Source organism: Macaca nemestrina, chromosome X (genome assembly GCF_043159975.1).
Source record: "Macaca nemestrina isolate mMacNem1 chromosome X, mMacNem.hap1, whole genome shotgun sequence".
NCBI lineage: Eukaryota > Metazoa > Chordata > Mammalia > Primates > Cercopithecidae > Macaca > Macaca nemestrina.
This window is the reverse complement of record NC_092145.1, coordinates 13,464,196-13,490,027: the sequence shown is the minus strand read 5'-3', so window position 1 is coordinate 13,490,027 and position 25,832 is coordinate 13,464,196.

Sequence of the window (25,832 nt, the reverse complement as noted above, 5' to 3'; positions counted from 1 at the left end):
CTAATAAAAGTCATAAAATATCAGTCTTTACAAATATCTAGAATTACTCAAAAAAAGAAATTCAATAGTTAAAATCAGGTCCAATGGATCATAATGGTATACAAAAAGGTAAGATCCAGAGGAGACAGATGTTAAATAATTATGTAAATTAGATAATAAAAAGAGTGATAAATGCACCAAAGGAAATTTGCAATTACACTAATAAAGTAAAATGGGTTTCTTAATTTAAATTGATGGATCAGAAAAATTTCCCTGAAGAAGTGAGACTGAAGTTGTGATCTGAAGAATGAGTAGGAATTAACCAAGATAAACATAGAGGTGGGAGAAGAGCAGTATGTGCAGAGGCTCTGTGGCAAGACAGAACTTGACACACTTAGAAAATGAAATAAAGACTGTGACTGTGTGCAGAGTAAAAGTGTTGCCAGTGGCGTGAGATGAAGCCGGAGAAGCAAACCTCAGTCATCTCAAAAAAGGCCTTATAGGACGCATGGAAAGTATTGAATTTTACCCTGAGTGCTGCAAGATGCCACTGACAGGTACTAAGCATGGAATTGATATAATCGTACTTATTTTTAAAATTTACTAAAATAGTATATGTTCATTTTAAAAAAATAGTGCAGAAATATGGAAAAAAACTGTAAGAGTTCTCTTGAACCCATGCTCCAATACCAAAATTTCTCGTTTGCATTTTTCCGGGTTCTTTTATTGATATGCAAATACACTTACAGATGAACATAGTTCTTATACTAGTCATGAATATGTTAGTCATGATCTTCTGAAATTTTCATTCAAGATTACATCTTGGACATGTTTTCATACTACTGTCTCTATTGACCTGTCTTACTCTGCCAATGGTTGCCTACCATTTTATTGTTAAGAATAGACCAGGGATTGCTAACCACTTTCTAAAAAGAGCCAGAAAGTTAATATTTTAGGTTTTGCAGTCCAAACGATCACATATTCTGCTATTGTAGTGTGAAAGCAGCCATATACAATGGATAAATGAATGAATGTTGCTTTGTTCACAGGCCGTATATAACACAGGGAGGTGTAGGATTTGGCCCATGGTTTGCAGCTTGCTGACTCGTGGAATATACTACAATTTTAAAAATAATTATGAAAGTATCATTTATTTATTTATTTTATTTTATTTTATTGATCGATTGATTGATTGAGATGGAGTCTCTCTCTGTCACCCAGGCTGCAGTGCAGTGGTGCGATCTCGGCTCACTGCAAGCTCCACCTCCTGGGTTCACGCCATTCTCCTGCCTCAGCCTCCTGAGTAGCTGGGACCACAAGGCGCCTGACACCACGCCTGGCTAATTTTTTGTATTTTTAGTAGAGACGGGGTTTCATCGTGTTAACCAGGATGGTCTTGATCTCCTGACCTCGTGATCCACCTGCCTCGGCCTCCAAAAGTGCTGGGATAACAGGTGTGAGCCACTGCGCCCGGCCCATTCATTTTTTTAAACCCAATCTTCTCAAAATAAAATACCCACACATATTTAAAAAATTTAAACTACCCTGAAGGGTCTAAAATTAAGGACTTTTTTTTTTCTCCCACTTTATTCACTAGTCCCACTTATATAATGTAAGCATTTTTGCCACATTGGTTTTTTTCCTTGCTGTTATTAACACTTTGAATAATATTCTTATATTACTATTTCTTGATTTAAAGACATGTTGACTGCACAATGAACAAGAGGTAAAAACACATGTTGACTACCTAACGATGAAACTTTTTACTACATTGTTACTTCCTACCTTCTCTCCTCCTCTTTATTTTGTTATATTATTTCTAATGAAGTTTGTATCATGTACAATTGATTCAGTAATGATGACCAAGTCTTCTGGGCTTCCTTTCTAGGTTAATTCTTTTGAAACTGAAATAACAAAACAGTATTGCTAGGGTTTGAATGTGTCCCCCAAAATTTATGTGTTGGAAACTTAATCCTCAATGCAGCAGTGTTGAGAGGTGGTACCTTTCAGAGGTGATTAGGTCATGAGGGCTTTGTGCTCCTAAGTTGTTGAATGTGGTAACTGCAGGAGTAGGTTTGCTATAAAAGTTATTTCATGGCCGGGCACGGTGGCTCACACCTGTAATCCCAGCACTTTGGGAGGCTGAGGCAACTGGACCACCTGAGGTCAGGAGTTCGAGACCAGCCTGCCCAACATGGTGAAACCCCATCTGTACTAAAAATACAAAAATTAGCTTCATGTGGTGGCGGGGCGGTGCCTGTAATCCCAGCTGTTTGAGAAGCTGAGACAGGAAAATCGCTTGAACCCAGGAGGCGGAGGTTACAGTAAGCCAAGATAGCAACATTGCACTCCAGCTAGGGTGACAGAGGGAGACTTCATCTCAAAAACAAAAACAAACAAAAAGTTATTTCAGCCCCCTCTTGCTTTCTCTCCCATATGTGTGTTCTTTTGCCCTTCTGCCATGGAATGATGTAGTAAGAAGGCCCTAGCCACATGTAGTCCCATGATCTTGAACTTTCCAGCCTCTAGAAATGTAACAAAAAAACTTTGTTGTTTATAAATTACACAATCTCAGACATTCTGTATGCCAACAGAAAATGGACTAGGACAGAAAATTGATACCGAGGAGTGTGGGGTTTCTATAACAAATATCCGAGAATGTTGAAGTGGCTTTAGAACTTGGTAAGGGGTATAAACTGGAAGAATTTGAAGGAAAAGGCTAGAAAAAGCCTGGATTGCTGTGAATGAAACATTAAAGGCAATGCTGGTGAGGGCTCAGAAGAAGATAAGCTGCTTACCTTGCTGTGATAATAATGTTGGTAGAAATATGAACAGTAAAGGCCATTCTAGGCTGGGCGCAGTGGCTCACGCTTGTAATCCCAGCACTTTGGGAGGCCAAGGTAGGGAGATCACCTAAGGTCAGGAGTTTGAGACCAGCCTGGCCAACATGGTGAAACTGTGTCTCTACTAAAAATACAAAATTACCTGGGTGTCGTGGTGTGCACCGGTAACCCCAGCTATTCTGGAGGCTGAGGCAGGAGAATTGCTTGAATCCGGGAGACGGAGATTGCAGTGAACCGAGATCACAACCCTGCTCTCCAGCATGGGCAGCAGAGGGAGGCTGTTAAGGAAGGAAAGGAGGGAGGAAGGGAGGGAGGAAGGGAGGGAGGAAGGGAGGGAGGAAGGGAGGGAAGGAAAGAAGAGAAGGAAGGAAGAGAAGGAAGGAAGAGAAGGAAGGAAGGCAGGAAGGAAGGCAGGAAGGAAGAGAAGGAAGGAAGAGAAGGAAGGAAGGAAGGCAGGCAGGCAGGCAGGCAGGCAGGCAGGCAGGAAGGCAGGCAGGAAGGCAGGAAGGAAGGCAGGAAGGCAGGCAGGAAGGCAGGAAGGAAGGCAGGAAGGCAGGAAGGAAGGCAGGCAGGAAGGCAGGAAGGAAGGAAGGAAGGAAGGCAGGAAGGCAGGAAGGAAGGCAGGAAGGTGGGGAGGAAGGCAGGAAGGCGGGGAGGAAGGCAGGCAGGCAGGAAGGAAGGAAAGAAGGCAGGCAGGCAGGCAGGAAGGAAAGAAGGCAGGCAGGCAGGAAGGAAGGCAGGAAGGCAGGCAGGAAGGCAGGAAGGCAGGCAGGCAGGCAGGCAGGCAGGCAGGAAGGCAGGCAGGAAAGAAGGCAGGAAGGAAAGAAGGAAGGCAGGAAGGAAGGAAGGAAGGCAGGCAGGCAGGCAGGAAGGAAGGAAGGAAGGCAGGCAGGCAGGCAGGCAGGAAGGAAGGGCCAGAGTAAAGGCAATCCATGTTATATAGCCACAAAGAACTTGGCAGAATTTTGTTTGATTTTTTAGGATTTTGTGGAAGGCAGAACTTAAGAGCAATGAACTAGTATATCTGGAAGATAAAGTATCTATGCAGCAAAATGTTCAAGATGCTTCACAGCTTATTTTGGCTGATTACAGTAAAAAAGAGAGAACAAAGAAATGACTTTGAGACAGAATTTATAATTAAAAGGGAAGTAGAATGGAAAGATTTGGAAAACTCTCAGCCTGGATATATAAAGAAGAAAAAGAATATTCAGGAGAGAACACGACATGCAACCATTTTCTAAAGAGATTAATATGGGTGAGGGAAGCCAGGATCCAGCCATCAGGACAGTGGGAGAGTGATCTGAAAATCATTTCAGAGATCGTCAAGGCAATCTAGGACTTTGAGGGCAAAGTTTCCAGAGAGGTTCCTGGGAGACCTGATAATTCACTCTTCTGTGCTACCTTGGGTCTCTGCTTCCAGAATTCTCGTGCAGTGCCCCTTGGCTGCCCTAGCCATGGCTCAAGCAGGCCCAGTTGTAGCTCAACCAGCTTCTCCAGAAACTACAAGCTGTGAACCTTCACGGCATCCACATGGTACGAATTCTGCAGGCATGCAGAATGTAAGAGCTGTGAGGGCATGGCTTTCTCCTAGATTTCAAAGAATATTGTGTGCAGCCTTGGAGTCAAGGCTGAGACATGTCACGGGGTGGAGTCACTGCAGAGAGCCATGACTAGAGCAATGCCCAGTAGTGCCAGAGAAGTGAGGCCACCACAGAGAGTCCCCAACAGAATAATGCATAGTGGAGCCATGTGAGTTGGGCAGCAATCATGATCCCAGAAGTGTAATGCCACCAATATGTAACTCCAGCCTGGGGAAGCTGCGGGTACAAGACACCAAACTGTGAAAGCTGCTAGGTGGACCAAGCCCAGCAAAGCCACAGGGGTGGGGCTGCCTGAGGTCTTGGGGGCCCAACCACGACCTTAGTGTAGATACAGAACATGAAGTGAAAGGAGATTATTATTCAGTTTAACACTTACTATTGATTTCACTATTTGGCTTTGGACTTGTTTGGGACAAGTTGCTCCTTTCTTCGTATTATTTTCCTTTTGAAATGGGAATGTCTATCCTATGCCTGTCCCCCTATTGTATTTTGGAAAAACATAACTTAATTTCACTGATTCACACAACTGGAGATGAATTTGCCTTAAGATGAATTGTATTTTGAATCTCATTCATCTGATTCAGGTAAGATCCTGGACTTTGAACTTTCAAACTGGTACTGAAAGGAGTTTATACTTTGGGGTGTTGGGAGGGAATTAATGTGTTTTGCATGTGAGAAGACCACACACTTTGAGAACTAGGGGTGGAATGCTATGGTCTTAATATGTCCCACAAAATTCATGTACGGGAAAGCTCATCTTCATTGCAACAGTGTTGAGATGTCAGACTTTTGGGAGGTAGTTAGATCATGAGGGCTTTGTGGTTATTGTGGGAGTGGATTCATTATCAGTAGTGTGAGCTTGTTATAAAAGCAAGTACAGCCCTTTTTAGTTCTGTCTCTGCGGCGTGATCTTTTGTCTTTCTATCCTTCCACCATGGAATAACACAACAAGAAGGCCCTTTTCAGATGCTGGCACTTTGATATTAGACCTCCCAGCCCCTAGAACTGTCAGAAATGCTTTTATTCTCTTTACGAATTACCCAGTCTGTGGTATCCTGCTATAGCCACACAAAACAGATTGACAACTATTAACATTATTGTTATTATGTAAATATATTTACCTCAAAACCAAGTACTGACAGAATCCATAGAAAGAGATTCTTTTGTTACTGAGCCCCAGATTCTAGGAGACTATCTCAAGAATCCAAATTAAAGGCATTCTCTTTTAATTTCTCTTTAATTACGTTTGCCTTTTCCAGGTCAAACTCAGTTGCTTATATCTTGAATCAGTTTTCCTTTATGTCTTTTAAATTAGTTTGAATTAACTCTTCAAGTAATATACATGCTGATACAAACATGTAGTATATAAATAAAACATTTTGAGTCAGCGCATGTTTAAAGTGCTTTTATTTTTGCTCAAAGCCTTAATTAAATTTTTTTGACCTAAATTTTGAATTCAAAGTTGAAACTCATTTGCTTCTGAATTTCAGACATTATTCCATCATTATCAAGTATTCAGTGCTATAGCTGAGAAGTCTGAGGCCTTTCTAATCTTCGTTATTTTGTAAGTAGCCAACAAGTACGTTTTTTTCTATAACTCTGGGTTCTTTTTTACCCTTAAAATGTGAAAGTTTTCAAAATGTTTTTTACATGTTGTTCTTATTGTTTAAATTATTATTATTCATTTGTATCCAGATAAGTACGTGGTAGGGTTTCTTCTGAAGACTTGTATCTTTATTCTGTGTGTCTCTATTTCAAAATTATTTTGAAATACACAGAAACATCTGTAAAAGATAAATACATCATTTAATTAATTGCTATAAAAGCAAACACTCATTTAACCACTACTCAGTTTAAGAAATACAATTTTGCTGCCCGCCAGAAGCACTTAACATCTTCTTTCCCAATCACAACTCCTCCCCCATGCCACTAAAGATAGTAAGTGTCCTGTTTTCTATCATAGTTTCTTGTTTCCTTTAAAAAAATTTTTCCCACCGAAGTATGTGTAAAAACTGTGGATTCATTTTTCCTATTTTTGAGCTTTAAATAGGTTGAGTTATACAGTATGTATTTAGTGTCTGAATTCTGTTGCTTGTATTCATAAAATTCATCCCTTTTATTCCTGTATAGTCTTCTATTAAATATCAGTTTACTAACTGATAATATTGTTGATGGGGATTGAGGTATTTCTAGTTTTGGACTATTATAAAAATGTTGTTATAAATATTTTTATGTCTTTTGATAAACATCTGTTCACATGTTTGTTGAGTTTAAGTAGATCATAAAGCACATACATTAAATTTCACTAGGCAAGGCCAAAATGTTTTTCAGAGTTTGCACTGACATGAGAAATATATGAGGGTTTCTGTTGTTCTACATCTTAACCAGCAGTTTGCATTGTCTTTTTTTATATATAAATTTTAGACATTCTGGTGGATTTATGGCATACTGTGAGAGAAACAGCTATGCTGGACTTGGTAACACTAGTCTACAGATAGTATCCTATAGGAGAGTGAGTAAAATCCTCCACTTACTGAGATGAAGATAGAAAAAATATATATATATAGTCTCCACAGAAGAGGTCTCAAATTTTAGTTAAAGAATGCTTTTTCACAAATCTTTTCTTTTTTTCTTTTAGTTAACACTTACTTGTGAAGAACAGTACCACTGTCACACCTAAATAACCTGGTCAAGCTAACACTCTTTGCCCTCAAAGAGCTTAGAATGTATAGTAGGAAAGATTAGTTCAGACATACATAAAAGGAGTTATAAGAAATAATATATCGTTTGTAAAAATGAATTAAAATGTTTTACAAGATTGCAAAGCAGAAAAAAAGTAAATTTTGGATGGGCATATAAAGAATAGTATCTTGGAAGAAGGATATTTGAACAGGAATTTGGAAGAAGGAAGTATTGATAATCAAGAGTATTCATCAAATTGTACTTCTTTCCGTACTATGGAATGCTTCAAATGAATTATTCACTGCAGCCCCCATATGAGCAGTACTACTATGTTCCCATTTAAGAGATGAAAAAAAAAAAAAAAGACTCAAATAAGTTAAGTGACTTTCCCAAAGGCACACAGCTGAGGAATGACAGACCCAGCATCTTAATCCAGGTGCATCCACCTCCAGTACCTATACTCTGAAAGGAAAAATATAATTAGTAACTTATTGAAGACTTATGTGCAATAATTTGTATGAATTATGACTGGCTTGACGACAACTCTACAAGAAGTATTGTACTGATATCTCCATTTTAGAACTGAGGAATTTGAGACTTAGTTGTTTTAATTAAATTGCTTTTTTACTATACTTTCATCCAGGTAAGCAGAAAAAAAACCAAAAAACAGAGTAACTCAAGTAAAGACCACAGCACATTCAACACATCCACTGGGATTTTGACTTTGCATATACGTTGGATGATTGGCAGATGTAGAACATAAGACAGAAAGCATAGGTTGACACTATGCTGACGTGGCCTTGACTGACAAGTTATGTTTTGACAACATTCTTCAGACAGTTGGGAACCATTGACTTTTGAGAATAATTATAATTATTAATAATTATATCTTACAAAGGTAAACTTGGTGGTAGCGTGTATCATCATTTGGGGTGTCAAGACTGCAGTTTGGAAAATGTGAAAAGGGAGCTACTGCATTAACTCTAGAGAAGAAACAAAGGGGAGAGAGTGAAAAGGAAAATGGAGGACAGGAGTTACAGAGTGGGTTGGTTGCAGAACTGGGAGCAGAATTCATGCCTTCAACTCTTAGTGTGATTCATAATCTATATATTTTTTCTTGAAGAAAACTTTTTCTTGAATTGGATTTTCAGTGAAAAGTATTGAAAAAGATGCGGCTATATCAAGTGACTGGTACCTCTGGAAAATTGCTTTTTCTGCAAAATATGTCTGTTGTGGTTCATTTCCCTTATCATATGAAGCACTAATAGTAGAAGAAAAGCAAACCATTCATCTAAAATACTCCTGAAAAATGTATGCATGTAAGTTCTTTTCACGTAATTACCAGATTTGGCTATAAAGTTACATAATTAAATAACATCTAAAAGGCCAGGAATTAGGAGGGTATGAAAACGTGCATTAATCACGAGGAAATGGCTAAAAAGAGCATCTTAAATCTTCAGTGGTCATTCACATAAATAATACTGGACCATTTCCCATCTGTCGTATTTTATGCAGATTTGCACTGCCCTTTGCTCAGATAAGTTGTCCTTGAAGTGCAGTTAGCACTGTAGTGTGAAACATTAACCGTCCTGCCATGATAGAATGAGTCTAGGCAGCATGCATCTGATACCGTGAGAGCCTTATGGCTGTCGAAGAATAAATGTGGCAACAATTATGTCCAGGTGACATAATCAGTGCTTATAACTGCCAAAACAGGATTTTGAGAATATTCATTTAAAAATCTTGTCAATTAATTTTAATGACAATAGTATAGCAACTAATTGACTTCGTCAAGTGGCTCCCTCTGCTAAATTTATAATTTAATTAATGCTGGTCACTTATTAGATTTTTCCTTCAAGATACACACATATATACACATAAACACACATATTCTATAAATATATACATGTATATATCTATATGTATTTCTTTATGAGTTGAGTTCCATTTAATTACACATGAAAATTGACTTCCAGCTTTGTGACAAGAGATGCTATTTCGTATTTCTTAGGAATGTGCTTTAATTCCATTTTGTGGGATTTTTGGAATAATGGACTGTATAAATCTCTTTGGTTTCGCCATAGCTAACACTTGCTGAGTTCCTACACTTTCCAGATATTATATTAAGCATTGTAACTCAATGAACATGCAATCTTTTTGCCATATAATGTAGGGTTATAGCATCCTGCTCTTCGGTTTTGCATGGACTTCCCAGGAGCCCACTGGAATTTATAACCTTGTTTCCAGGCTGAGATTGGTTTTCAGTTTGATGTAATCTTATTTATCTATTTCTGCCTTTGTTGCTTGTGCTTCTGAGGTCATATACAAAAAAATTTCCAGACAAATATCAAAGAGTTATTTTTCTGTTTTCTTCCAGGAGTTTTGTGGGTTCAAATCTCATATTTAAGACTTTAAACTATTTTGAGTTAATTTTTATGAATGGTATAAGATAGGGGTCAAATTTCATTCTTTTGGAAGGTAGAGATTTAGTTTTTCCAACACCATTTATTTAAGAGAATATTCTTTTCCCATCGTTTATTCTTGGTGCCACTGTCAAATATTAGTTATTCAAATGCAAATGAGATAATGTCATGGCTATTTTGTTCCATTGGTCTATGTGTTGGTTTTCAAGCTAGTAACACACTACTGTGATTACTATAGCTTTGTAATATACTTTGCAATCAGGAAGAATGAAATGTCCTGCTCTTTTGTTTCTTAAGATTGATTTGGCTTTTGAGGATCTCTTGTGATAAAATAATTTTAATATTGTTTGTTTTTTTCTCATGAAAAATGCCACTGGATTTTTGATAAGGATTACATTAAATCTATAGATGACAATGGATAGTGTGGATATTTTAACAGTATTAATTCTTCCAGTTCATGCACACAGGATATCTTTCCATTCATTTGTGTCTTCTTCAATTACTTTCATTAGTGTTTTATAGTTTTTTGTGTAGAGATCTTTCACCTTCTTGGAATATATAATATATAATATATATCATATATGTATCCCTAAGTATTTTATTTTTTGTAGCAGTTGTAAATGATATTCCTTTCTTGATTTCTTTTTATATAGTTCGCTATTAGTGATAGATAGGCTACTAATTTTTGTACGTTAATTTTTTGTCCTGCTGGTACTTCTAGTACTATGTTAAATAGATGTGAGAGTCAGCATCCTTGTTTTGGTCTTGATCTTAGAGGAAAAGCTTCAACTTCTCACTGTTGAACATGATTTTAGCAGTTAAATTGTCATATATGGCCTTTTTCCTGTTGAGATAAATTTGTTCTATATCTAATCGTTGACAGATTTAATTACGAAAGGATATTGAATTTTGTCAAATAGCATTTCTGCATGTATTCCAATGATCACATGGTTTTGTCCTTCAGTTATTTTACTCTTCATTCTGTTAATGTGGTGTACCGCATTTATAGATTTATGTGTGTTGGACTATTGTGGTATTCCGGTGATAAATCCCACTTCATCATGGTGAATGATCCTTTTGACATGTGTTTGAATTTGGTTTTATAGCATTTTGTTGAGAATTTTTGCATCTGTGTTCATCAGGGATATTGTCTTGTAATATTATTTTCTTATAGTATCTTGTCTGACTTTGACATCAGGGAAACATTGGCCTTATAAAGTGAGTTTTGAAATTGTCCCTATTCTTTAATTTTTAAAAATGATACTTTAAGTTCTAGAGTGTGTGTGCACAATGTGCAGGTTTGTTACATATGTATACATTTGCCATGTTGGTTTGCTGCACCCATTAATTCATCATTTACATTATGTATTTCTCCTAATGCTATCCCTCCCCCATTCCCCAACTTAAGAAAGATTGATATCAGTTTTTTAAACATTTGGTAGAAATTAGCAGAGGAGCCATCAGGTAGGTCCCGGGGTTTTATGTGATGGGAAACTATTACTAATTCAATCTTTTTACTTGTTATTAGCCTGTACAGGAGTTTCTACTTCCTCTTGATTTAGTCTTGGTAGGTTTTACGTGTCTAGGAATTTGCCCATTTCTTCTAAATTATACAATTTGTTGTCACATAATTGTTCATAATAGTCAATTATGAAATTTTGTATTGATTTGGTAATAGTTGCACTGTCTCCTCTTGCATTTTTAATTTTATTTGAGTCTTTTCACTCTTTATCTTAGTCTAGCCACAGGTTTGTTGATTTTGTGTATTTTTTAAAAATCCTTCAGATTCATTGATGTTTCCTATTTTTTTCTATTCTCTTTGACTGATTTTTGCTGTGATCTTTTCTCTTTCTTTTCTATGGATGCTGTGCTTAGTTTGTGCTTTTTTTAGTTCCTTGGGTTTTAACATTAGGTTATTTGGAATCTTTCATCTGTCTTGATGTAGATGTTTATTGCTACAAACATCTCTCTTAGAATTGATTTTTCTGCATTGAATACATTTTGGTATGTTGTGTGTCTATTTTCATTTGTCTCAAGCTATTTTTACATTTCCCTTTTATTTTCTTCTTTGATCCTTTGGTTGTTCAGGAGCATGCTGTGTAAGTTTTATATATTTTCATATTTTCCAAAATTTCTGTTATTGATTTGTAGTTTCATAACGTTGTGGTTAGGAAAGGTACTTGAAATGATTTCAATGTTTCTAAATTTGTTCAGACTTATTTTGTGGCCCAATAAATGATCTATCCTGGGGAATGTTATGTGTGCCATTGAGAAGAACGTGAATTCTGTTGCCAGAATGAATGGTGTGTTAAGTCCATCTGGTCTAAAGTGTAGTTCAATGTTTTCGTATTTATTTTCTGTCTGGATGATTTGTCCATTGCTTCAAGTGGAGTGTCAAAATACCCTACTTTATTGCATTATAATCTACCTCTTCCTTGACATCTGCTAATATTTGCTTTATATATGTAAGTGCTCTGATCTTGGATGTGTATGTATTTACAACTGTTATAGATACCATCTTTATGAATTGAAATCTTTCTAATATAAAATGAGCTTTCAAAGTTTTTAAAGTCTATTTTATTTAATATGAGTATAGCTTCATTTCTTCTCTTTGGTTTTCATTTGCATGGATATATTTTCTGTATTTTTACTTGTAATCTACTCATGGCCTTAAGTATGAGGTGAGTTTCTTGTGGGGAGCTTATAGTTGGGTTTTTCTTTTTCATTTATTTATTTATTTATTTATTTATTTATTTATTTATTTTTTGAGACAGAGTCTCGCTCTGTCACTCAGGCTAGAGTGCAGTGGCGCAATCTTGGCTCACTTTAACCTCTGCCTCCCAGGCTCAAGTAAATCTCCTGCCTCAGCCTCCCGAGTTGCTGAGATTACAGATGTGCGGCATCATGCCTGGCTAAGTTTTGTAATTTTACTCGAGATGGGGTTTCGCCATTTGGCCAGGCAGGTCTCAAACTCCTGACCTCAAATGATCTGCCCTCCTCGGCCTCCCAAAGTTCTGAGATTAGAGGCATGAGCCACTGCCCCGGGCCGGGGCTTTCTTTTTAATTTATTCAGATATTTTGTGTCTTTTGATTAAATAATTGATTAATGTACAAAATAATTATTGTCAGGTAATGACCTAATACTGCCATTTTGTTCATTGCTTTCTTATTGTTTGGTAGATCCTCTGCTCCTTTTGCTTTTTTCTTTTGAGATTACATGATTTTTCTCTAGTGGATTTGATTTCTTACTTTTTTTCTTTTGTGTATCTACTTTAGATTTTTGCTTTCTGGTTACCGTAAGTCTTACTTAAAACTCCTTATAGTTATAAAAGACTATTTTAACCTGATAACAACATAACATTGATCACATAAAATAACTCTAGATTTTTACTCAACCTTGTTACGTTTAATGTTTTGATGTCACAGTTTACGTATTTTTATATTTTATATCCCTTAAGAAATTATTCAAGCTAATAGTACTTTGTTTTTCCCTTTAACCTTCATATGGAAAATAAAAGAGGCTTACACACCACCAAAATAGTATTAGTGTATTCTGAATTTGATTATGTACTTGCTTTTACCAGTGTTTTATAGTTTCAAATATTTGTGTATTACTAATTAGAATTATCTTCTCTTAGCTTGAAGAACTCCCTTTAGAATTTCCGTAAGACATGTCTGGTAATGATAACCTCCCTTTAGATTTTATTCTTCTGGAAAAGTCTTTATTTCTCTCTCATTTATAAAGTACAACTTTACTGCATACAGTATTCTTTGTTGACTGTTATTTTGTCCTTCAGCACTTTGAATATATCATTCCACTCTCTTCCTGGCCTGTAAGATTTCTGCTCAGAAATCCGTTGCTAGCTTTATTGAAACTCCCTTATATTTGATTTGCTTCTTTTCTCTTGCTGCTTTCAGGATCCTCTTTATTATTTTTGATGATTTGATTATAAGATATCTTGGTGTAGTCCTATTAAAATTGAATGTGGGCTGGGCATGGTGGTTCACACCTGTGATCCCAGCACTTTGGGAGGCCAAGGCAAACAGATCACTTGAGGTCAGGAGTTCGAGACCAGCCTGACCAACATGGAAAAACCCTGTCTCGACTAAAAAAAAAATACAAAATTAGCCAGGCATGGTGGTGCATGCCTGTAATCCCAGCTACTTGGGAGTCTGAGGCAGGAGAATTGCTTGAACCTGGGAGGTGGAGGTTGTGGTGAGCCGAGATCGCACCATTGCACTCCAGCCTGGGCAACAAGAGTGACACTCCATCTCAAAATAAAGAAAAATAAAATAAAATAAAATTGAATGTGATTGCAGAATTTTGATCATCCTGTAACTGGATATTTATATCTTTCTCCATATTTGGAAAGCTTTATGTTATTATTTCTTTAAACAATCTTCTAACCCTTTGTCTCTATTTTTCTTCTTGAAATACTTTAACTCAAATATTTGCTCTTTTGATACTGTCCCATAATTCCTGTAAACTTTCTTCATTCCTTATCATTCTTCTTTTTCTTTTCTTTTTTTTTTCTGTGACTGGGAGATTTCAAATAACCAGTCTTCAGGTCTGTGGATTATTTCTTCTGCTTGATCAATTCAGTCATTAATGCTCTCTATTGCATTTTTATTTCCTTTATTGTATTTTATAGCTCTGGCATTTCTGTTTACATCTTTTAATAATTTCAATTTACCTGTTAAATATCTATTGTTGATTATTTATTAATTTCCTTATTCCATTAAATTATATCTCTATATATTAAAAGTTTGCTGAGTTTCCTTAAAACAGTTATTTTGAATTGGTGTAGTTCATTTAACAATTTCATTGGGGTCAGCTACTAGGAGATTATTATATTCTTTCAGTAGTGCTATGTCTTCTTGACTTTTCATGTTTCTTTGTGTTGATGTCTGCACATTCTTTGGAGTAGTCACATCTTGCAGACTTTAGGGATTAGTTTCGTTGCCTATGGGGAGGTGTGAGAGTGCTTGCTTGATGAAGTGTGGTAGTTCTGGCACCACAGTGTGCTGCCTGTGTAGTCCCTGTGAAGCTCTGGCTGCTGAGGTCAGTGTTGACAAATATTTCAGGGATGCATAGTGGCCAGTTCTTTGGATTTATGTAATGGCTGCTTGGGTTTTGGCATCTTTGGTAGCAATGGTTGCTAATGTCCTTGCAATCTTTTTTGCTTCCACAAGGGAATTTGTGGCTGAAGGGATCTCTCTTAGATTTGGGTCTGGTTTGTGAGCTCACTTGCACTGGTGGTAACACCAGTATCCGATTAGTGTAACCCGCATTCATTTAACTGAAGCCTGAAGGACAGGCATGCATGAGTGACTATGGCTCTGGGGTCTAGGGTGATAATGGCAATTGTGCTCAGGGTACTGATTCCCTGGCTGCTTAGTTTGTGACAGAATATGAAGCATGGATGCTTTTAAAGCACCTCTGGGAGATGAGAATGGGAACTCTGGTTGGGGCAGCATTAGAATGACTCCAGAGTCTGGGCGGTGCCCAGCTCTTTGTGACAGCTGAGCCAGTGCTTGGAGTACAGCCATTGAGAACTTGGCTCTGGGACCCAGAGTGCCAACTAGCTTGCTCTGGTGGTGACTCTGATGTTTGAAGTATGGCACATGTGGTGCAGTCTTGGTGCCTGGATTCAAAACATAGGCATGTGTTAGCTTCAGCAGCTCTGGGGTTTGGACTGGTTCTGTCTCTCAACAATGGCTGAGCAGGTGCCTGAACTATAGGCAAACACAATGAAAGCTTGACTCTGGGACTCAGCGAGTGAATTAGCTCACTACAGTAATTACTTTGGTGTCTGAGACATGGGTGGATACAACACAGCCATAGAGCCTGTATCTAGAGTGTGGGCACTTGCGGGGTGACCATAGCTCCAGGATCAGGGCAATAGTGTGGAGGGGCTCATTTTCCAATGTAGTTCAACCATGCTTGGGCTGGAGAGGGATGTGTAGCCATGTGTCCCTCTCCATGGTTCTTCGTCAGGAATGATCAGTGGCAAGAGATGCCAGTGTCCTCTGAGGAGCAGGCCACTGGGGCCCATGATGGTTCCCGCCTTATGGATAATATTTCTTACCTCTTTTTTTTTTTTTTTTTGGCTCCTGTCTCCTGGTGTCTTAATTCTGCCATTCTAACCAGCAATTCTTTCTATGTGGATATTTTCCATTTTTCTTTCCAGCGTCGCTGCAGATTCTTTAATGGTCTCCTGGACTATGTTGGCTTGTGCATAGCTGTCTATATATATATATTTTTTTAATTTTAAAAATTTTTGTGGGTACATAGTAGGTATATATTTTTATGGAGCACATGATATGTTTTGATACAGGCATGCAATATGAAATAGGCATGATGGAGAACGGGTTATTCACCCCCTCAAGCATTTATCCTTTGACTTACAAACAATTCAATTATATTGTTTAAGTAATTTTAAAATATACAATGAAGTTGTTATTGACTGTAGTCACCCTGATATGCTATTAAATAGTAGGTCTTGGCCAGGCACAGTGGGTCATGCCGGTAATCCCAGCACTTTGGGAGGCTGGGACAGGCAGATTGCTTGAGTTCAGGAGTTTGAGACCAGCCTGGGCAACATGACAAAACACCATCTGTACTAAGATCCTGCCCCCTGCAAAAAAATTATCCAGGAGTGGTGCTATGCATCTGTAGTCCCAGCTACTTGGGAAACTGAGGTGGGATAATCAGTAGAACCCAGGAAGTAGAAGCTGCAATGAGCCGAGATTGCACCACTGCACTCCAGCCTGGGCAACCCAAGTGGGATCCTGTCCCAAAAAAACAAAACAAAACAAAACAAAAAATGTAGATCTTATACATCCCTTCAATTTTTTTTTTGTAACCATTAACCATCCCCACTTTCCCTCCAATCCCCTACTACCCTTCCCAGCCTCTGGTAACCATTTTTATACTCTCTATCTTAAGGAGTTCAATTGTTTTGATCTGTAGATCCTACAAATTAGTGCGAACATGCAATAATTGTCTTTCTGTGCCTGGCTTATTTCACTTAATATAATGATCTCCAGTTCTGGCAATCTTGGTAACATCACCGAAGTAGGCTACTTTCTGATACAGGAAGCTTCCCTGCTCCAGCTTCCCCACCCCATCCAAGCAAACCTAAACATACACCATCATTATTATAATTTCCATGTATAATATTACGTATTTCTGCCAGTTAAAAATAACACCTCCATATCCACCCACAGCAGATATTTAGTCACTGGAATATCAAAGAGAAACACCGAAAACAAAGAGTTAGATAGAAGAATGTGTCAGGGTTTGTGGGAATTGGCTTCTCTTCCTTAGAAACTCTTCAAACTGAGTCATAACTCTTATAAAAATATTTTTAAAATTATCTTGAAACTGGCTGGGCACAGTGGCTCATGCCTGTAATCCCAGCACTTTGGGAAGCCGAGGCGGGGTGGATCACGAGGTCAGGAGATCCAGACCATTCTGGCTAACACCGTGAAACCCTGTCTCTACTAAACATACAAAAAATTAGCCAGGCGTGGTGGCGGGCGCCTGTAGTCCCAGCTATTCAGGAGGCTGAGGCAGGAGAATGGCGTGAACCCGGGAGGCGGAGCTTGCAGTGAGCCATAAGGCGCCACTGCACTCCAGCCTGGGAGACACAGCAAGACTCCGTCTCAAAAAAAAAATAAAAAATTATCTGAAACTGAATAATTTTGTTTGGTTTCCATTGTGTAATTCTCTTTGATTTGATTCATAAGGTAAGAAAGAGCTTTTTGCTTCCTGTACTAACAATGCTTAGTGTAAGAGCATTTCCAATAGATACAAGCTGTGTTGTTGACATTAGTCAGGATTTGGGGGCTTAGATAAATGACTCTCACAAATTCCTAATAGCATGAGGTCTCAACCTGTGGAACAGAATTTAGTTTTTTCACACACTCAACATTAAAGTATAGCTTATCTGTTTTATAACAGATAGTAATAATTTTCTAGTTATAGAATAATTCATCTATAAAGTCAGGATCTAGAAAGACAAGGCAGTAAAAGTAGAGAAGGTTTTCATAAAAGTTACTTTCTTTTGAACCAACCTTTAAGATCAGTATGTAGACATCATTAAACATATCTTAATATACCCATACATATATATATATATATAATTTAACAGATAAAATTTTGATTGTTGAATTGTGAATTTAAAGTATTCCTGAAGGTAAAAATTGGAATTTACCATAAAATCCTACAGAAACTGAAATTCAAATGAATATTTTAATTTATACCCATTTTCAAGTCTTTATCCTTAACTGTGAATGGTCCTTTATCAAATAAAACAAAAAGTTCAAATAACATTCTTTTAAAACCACTTTAGAAGGCTTTTATGAACAGTCATAACAGAGATATACATTAGGTTCTGCCAATATTGACATCTCTTCAGATAATTTTCAAGATGTTTTGAAAGCTGAAATGATAATCAGTTTTAACACAGATTTTCCACTGCTAAGCATTACCTTTGTCACTTTTATATATAAAAAGTCATTTTATACCTATGATATAATAACTCTTTATAAACTATGGGCAAATTGTTCAAAGCTTGATCATATTTCATTTTCTCACACTCGGGCTAACTTTTAAACATCAAAGCTACAGAATGCTAATCAGCCTGGCTGCTAGGGCTGATGGTCTTCTAGCATTTAGAGTCAGTCAACTGTCTTTGCAAGTGACAATGATGTTCAAATATGTTTGGGTCAACTGGAATAATATTCCTTACTATTCTAATCTTTTACAGTTTTGCTTTTCCATGAAAAACATCTATTTTGTTTGTGTCATCCTTATGCCAAGCTTCTACACCTAGAAATTATGGATATCCAGTATACAGAAGTTGTATTTAGTAATACCAAACAGATGCCAATTAGCAAGAGTTCTCCATCTTATAGACACAGGTCTCCTATCTTTGTTTCCCTGTGTTTCTCTTTGAAATTCGAGCAAATATTAACAGCAGCTATTTTTATTAGTCCATAGTAGAGCAATGAGAATTGAAAGTTATTTCTTTATGGCCTCTGTTCTGATACAATTCAAACTGTTATTCAGAACTTTGTGAAATCCAAGAGACTCTTTGTACAGGGAGCATGGTGGTTACTCACACGTGTCATATTTTGCATATTTAAATAGATATTTTCCATAGCCACATTAATGACTTAGTTGTTTAATAGACACAAGAAATGATGTGTGTTGACTAAGCTTTAGAACTGACCGTAGTCAAAACATTAAAGGTAGTCGTGTTCACATCAATAAAGTAAAACCCTATTGAAGTTCACTTTTACACAGCATGAAGCACAGCTTTGAGAAATTTGACCTAGGAGGGGACAGAATATAAGAATATGAAAAGTTTCCATATATTTAAGCAAATGATGGAAGTCATGGGCCTTCCTATGGTATGTCTCTTGTTGTCTTCATTAGAGGAGAAGTCAAGAATTACTTGGTCCATGTGACTGACCCAGGGAGTAGTGTTTGTAATATTAGGTATACAATTTTAGAATATATATAAAGGATTCACATAAAGAGGCATAGACTTTCTTCTATTCAACAGACATTTACTTTGTACCTAATATAAACTGTGCTAAGCATCGTGAGTAGTAAATCACAGAGAAATGTAAAATGGATGAGGACATAGAAGGGATGAAAAGGCATGGAGTTAGATTAGACTCGAAAGAATAAAATGTCTGCCAGTAAAGCACAAAGATGCACCTGTGTTGAACACTGCATAATTAGATTTTTCATCAGTCTTTTCTAAGTATAGCACATTCTCCTCTTTGAAAATTTGTTTTCTGTTTCTTATTTGGCCTAAGAGTCACTTTGATAATCTGTGGGGCCATGGTTTAACCAAGACACAATCATCATGGCAGTATCATCTTGGGTGACCAAGCAAATTTTTCTTGACAGGAGTTATGATGTACAGCAGCCACTTATGTAAGTATAAAAACATTGATATTATCACAGATTTTCATCCATTGCTCAGAAAGAATATAGGAGCAAAGGAATACAGGCCCTGCTCTGAAGAACAGACGGAGCGTCAAGGTCAGCTATTATATTTTACAGACATGTGTGTTGTGATTTTTTAATGAAGTAGGCAGAAGATCCTTTGGGCTAGAGTGGTGTAGACATTTGACACTCCCTTTAAAAGACACTGTGAATAATTTAGCTTTACAAAACATAACCTATTAACTGAGAGAGAAGGAGAACATGCCAAGGGAATGGAAACAGAAAAATGGACAACAGAATAAAGCTAAACATATATTTGATTCATTTCCATAGGGTTATCTTTAACATATTTTATAAAGTGGTTTATGATAAAATTTTACTATATATATAAAAAAAGTTTCTTCACTGAGAGAACCATTCATAAATATAAATTTCCTTTCTTATCGGCATTGCTCATTGATAATTCACACAAAGTTGAAGAGAAGCTATATCTTCAATGAGTTAAGCAAACACTAGCATCATATCCTGTCATATCAAAGTTTAAGTCTGGGCCTTTAAAAAAATTGTGAACATCATTCCCATTTCTGGAGACAGTTGACGTTTCTTGGAACTTAATTCGAGAGTCCCCAAACACCTGAGTTGTCATTCATTAGATATGACATGCACTTTCACACATCCAAGTCTTTGAATATGCTGTATTCATACCTGAAATGTTCTGCTTCTCATTCTCTGGATGACAAATTTCTACTGTTTGTTCAAAGATCAACTTACGCACTACTTCCTCAAGAAAGCCTTTCTAGGCATTTCCCTTATATATTGATACTTTATAAAACTCCACAACACATACACTATACCATGAATGCTGCCTTCAGGACTGATAGAGGGCAATGGCCTTACTTACCTTCTCCACTGATGCAGGAATACTCCATCCTTTGGGTTCCCATAGCAATTTGTATATAGTTCAGCTTGGTTATTTTAAAATTCTACTGTATTACTACTTGTTTAAAAATTTGCGGCCGGGCACGATAGCTCACGCCTGTAATCCCAGCAGTTTGTGAGGCAGAGGCGGGTGGATCACGAGGTCAGGAGATCGAGACCATCCTGGCTAACACGGTGAAACCCCCATCTCTTCTAAAAATACAAAAAAAAAAAAAAAACATTAGCCAGGAGTGGTGGCAGGCACCTGTAGTCCCAGCTACTTGGGAGGCTGAGGCAGGAGAATGGCGTGAACCCAGGAGGCAGAGCTTGCAGTGAGCTGAGATCTCGCCACTGCACTCCAGCCTGGGTGACAGTGTGAGACTCCGTCTCAAAAAAAAAAAAATTGCCTGATTTTCACTGTATATTAAGATTTTTGGAGCAGGCATTGAGACATTACACTGCTTTATTCGTCACACTGCATAGCACGAGGCATGGAAAATAGTTGTGAAATAAATAAATCCTTAACTTCAAATTAAAGCAGCAAAGAAAGTTTGAACTTTGATCAGCCTAGATACATAAAAAGACTTTTTAAAAAAAGAATTAAATAAATTTTATAGAACTTCTGAAGACAAAATTTAAAATTGTTTTCACAGATTGACAGATATACCATATCAACATTCAAACTGATATTCCAAAAGCAAAATGAATGAATGAATAAATGAACAAATAAAAGAAGTTAAGAGGGAAATTCATAGCACTAAATGCCCACATGACACAGCTAGAAAGATCTCAAATTGACACACTAAAATAACAATTAAAAGTGCTAGAGAAGCAAGAGCAAACAAATCCAAAAGCTAGCAGAAGACAAAAAATAACTGAGATCAGAGCAGAACTGAAGGAGATAGAGACACAAAAAAAAAAACCTTCAAAAAATCAATGAATCCAGGAGCTGGTCTTTTGTAAAGATTAACAAAATAGATAGACTGCTAGCCAGACTAATAAGAAAAGAGAGAAGAATCAAATAGACACAATAAAACACAATAAAGGGGATATCACCCCTGATCCCACAGAAATACAAACTACCATCAGAGACTATAAACATCTCTACCCCAGAAAAAAACTAGAAAATCTAGAAGAAGTAGATAAATTTCTGGACACATACACCCTCCCAAGAATAAACCAGGAAAACGTCAAATCCCTGAATAGACCAATAACAAGTTCTGAAATTGAGGCAGTAATTAATAGTCTACCAACCAAAAAAAAGCCTGGGACCAGAAGGAGACACAGCTGAATTTTATCAGAAGTACAAAGAAGAGCTGGTACCATTCCTTCTGAAACTATTCCAAACAATAGTAAAAGAGGGACTCATCCCTAACTCATTTTATGATGCCAGCATCATCCTGATACCAAAACCTAGCAGAGACACAACAAAAAAAGAAAATTTCAGGCCAGTATCCTTGATGAACATAGACGTGAAAATCCGCAATAAAATGCTGGCAAACCGAATCCAGCACCACATGAAAAAGCTTATACAGCACGATCAAATCAGCTTCATCCCTGGGATGCAAGGCTGGTTCAACATATGCAAATCAATAAATGTAATCCATCACATAAGTAGAACTAATGACAAAAACCATATGATTATCTCAATAGATGCATAAAAGTCCTTTGATAAAATTCAACACCCTTCATGCTGAAAACACTCAATAAACTAGGTATTGATGGAACATATCTCAAAATAATAAGAGCTATTTATGACAAACCCCCAGCCAATATCATACTGAATGTGCAAAAGCTGGAAGCATTCCCTTTAAAAATTGGCACAAGACAAGGATACCCTCTCTCACCACTCCTATTCAACATGGTATTGGAAGTTCTGGCCAGGGCAATCAGGCAACAGAAAGAAATAAAGCATATTCAAATAAGAAGAGAGGAAGTCAAATCATCTCTGTGTGCAGATGACATGATTATATATTTAGAAAACTCCATTGTCTCAACCCCAAAACTCCTTAAGCTTATAAGCAACTTCATCAATGTCTCAGGATGCAAAATCAATGTGCAAAAATCACAAGTATTCCTATACGTCAATAACAGACAGAGAGCCAAATCTTGAGTGAGCTCCCATTCACAATTGCTACAAAGAAAATAAAATACCTAGGAATACAACTTACAAGGGACATGAAGGACCTCTTCAAGGAGAACTATAAACCACTGTTCAAAGAAATAAGAGAGGACACAAACAAATGGAAAAAAATTCCATGCTCATGGATAGGAAGAATCAACATTGTGAAGATGGCCACACTGTCCGAGTAACTTATAGATTCAATGATATTCCCATCAAGCTGCCATTGATTTTCTTCACAGGATTAGGAAAAACTACTTTAAATTTCATATGGAACCAAAAAAGAGCCTGTATAGCCAAGATAATCCTAAGCAAAAGCAACGAAGCTGGAGGCATCACACTACCTGACTTCAAACTATGCTACAAGGCTACAGTATCCAAAACAGCATGGTAATGGTACCAAAACAGATATATAGACCAATGGAACAGAACAAACGCCTGAGAAATAGCACCACACATCTACTACCATCTGATCTTTGATAAACCAGACAAAAACAAGCAACAGAGAAAAGATTCCCTATTTAATAAATGGTGCTAGGAAAACTGGCTATCCATATGCAGAAAACTGAAACTGGACCCTTTCCTTGCACCTTATACAAAAATTAACTCAAGATGGATTAAAGACTTAAGCATAAAACCTAAAACCATAAAAACCCTAGAAGAAAACCTAGGCAATACATTCTGGACATAGGCATGGGCAAAACCTTCATGACTAAAACACCAAAAGCAATGGCAACAAAAGCCAAAATTGACAAATGGGATCTAATTAAACTAAAGAGCTTCTGTACAGCAAAAGAAACTCTCCTCAGAGTGAACAGGCAACCTACAGTATGAGAGAAAATTTTTGTAATCTATCCATCTGACAAAGGTCTAATATCAAGAATCTACAAGGAACTTAGACAAATTTACAAGAGAAAACCAAACAACCCCATCAAAAAGTGGAGGAAGGATATGAACAGACACTTCTCAAAAGAAGACATTTATGTGCCCAACAATCAAGTGAAAAAAAGCTCATCATCACTGGTCATTAGAGAAATGCAAATCAAAACCACAATGAGATACCATCTCATGCCAGTTAGAATGGTGATCATTAAAAAGTCAGGAAACAACAAATGCTGGAGAGAATGTGAAGAAATAGGAATGCTTTTACACTGTTGATGGGAGTGTAAATCAGTTCAATCATTGTGGAAGACAGTGTGGCAATTCCTCAAGGATCTAGAGCCAGAAATAGCATTTGACCCAGCCATCTCATTACTGGGTATATACCCAAAGGATTATAAATCATTCTACTATAAAGACACATGCACACATATGTTTATTGCAGCACTATTGACAATAGCAAAGACTTGGAGTCAACCCAAATGCCCATCAATGATAGACTAGATAAAGAAAATGTGGCACATATACACCATAAAATACTACGCAGCCATAAAAAAGGACTGAGTTCCTGTCCTTTGCAGGGACATGGATGAAGCTGGAAACCATCATTCTCAGCAAACCAACACAGGAACAAAAAACCAAATGCTGCATGTTCTCGCTCATAAGTGGGAGCTGAACAATGAGAACACATGGACACAGCGAGGAGGACATCACACACCGGGGCCTGTCAAGGGGTATGGGGCAAGCGGAGGGAGAGCATTAAGAGAAAAACCTAATGCATGTGGGGCTTGAAACGTAGATGATAGGTTGATGGGTTCAGCAAAGCACTGTTGCACATGTATACCTATGTAACAAACCTGCACATTGTGCACATGTATCCCAGAACTTTAATTATAATAATAATAGTAAAAAAGAATTAAATAAATTTTATAAAATTTCTGAAGATAAAATTTATAAATGTTTTCACAGGTTGACAGATAAGCCATATCAACATTCAAACTGATATTCCAAAAGCAAAATGAATGAATGAATAAATGAACAAGTAAAAGAAGTCTTCCCTATGTATTCTGTAACATTGAAGGCTCGCTATCAACTCTTTGTTCAAGTATCCATTCAACCATACAAAAACATTCAAGTTTTCTTTTCTCATATTACCTGAGGCCTGAGGTTAACAATTCATTTGTTAAGATGACAGAGCCAGGCTTTTCCCATAGTCTTCATTTGCCACTTCTCTCACTTAATGGCCAAAATTAAATATCTAGTGAATAAGAAGTGAATATGGGCTTTCATTTGACCAATAGGAGCATGAGGATAAGGCAAAAGCTCAGAGACCTTTTATCAGTCCCTTGAGTCCTTAGAATGAGTTAGGGTCTGGAGCTGTCAACCTATGAAAAAAAAGAAAGTATAATATGTGCTACTTACCTGCCTCACAGTGCTATTGAAAGATGTAATGAGGGTCTTTACGATTCTTTCAAATAACAATTCTGTAAAGTACTCAGAGTTATGTGACACTAGGTTTTAGAGAAAGGTTACACATTTACATTTAAGAGTTAATATGAAGCTATATAATTGGTAGGAAAAACCACACAGATTATAATCAAATCCCAAGTGAGTTTATTGTAATTATATTTAATTCATCAAATGACAAGAAATTTAATAAAGACTAGGGCTTGGCACATCTCCTGAAAAGAGAAAGATTCTGATCGGTCTAAGTTTTACATTTTTCTTTTTCTCATTTTAACTTTCAAATAGAAAAACTGGAAATTAATAGATCTGACCTGAGATCCATTGTGAAGAGAAAAGTTTTGGATTTTTTATGTCTTACTTTAAGCAATCCACAGTTCATTTAAAGCAATAGTGCTGAATGTCTATTTAGAGTTGCTTTCCAATGTTGTAATGTTGGTTGTGGTTTGGAAAATGAAGCGTAGGCATTTCATAAAGAGTTTTATATTATAATAAAACTCTTTATTATAATAAAACTCTTTATTATTTTGATTATACAAAATAAAACAAGTAAAATGTTACTTCAAAATCAGAAAAAGAGGAAAAATGCTGATTCTATGTCAATGAATTCTAATTTATTATACCTGTGTTACCTGCCTCTACATTTTGGATGAGGGAGTTTCCTATCCAGAGAATATCCTCCTGCTGCCTCTTGTTTGGTCAAATCACACTCAGCAAGGCCCAGCTCTCCTGCTTTCTTGTCTTCTTGAGTGCCAACTAAGCTGCAATATGATAGAATACCAGGTAGACTTCTAAAGATTTTGACTCTAGTCTTGGACTCACAAATGGCACTACTGGACCCACTGTGTGCCTAAAGGACCTCACTCTCCTAAAGGGAAGAATACACGCCTGGCTGGCTTTGCCACCAGCTGATTGTAGAGCTCAATGGCCTTGGGTGAACATAGTCAGAAGCCA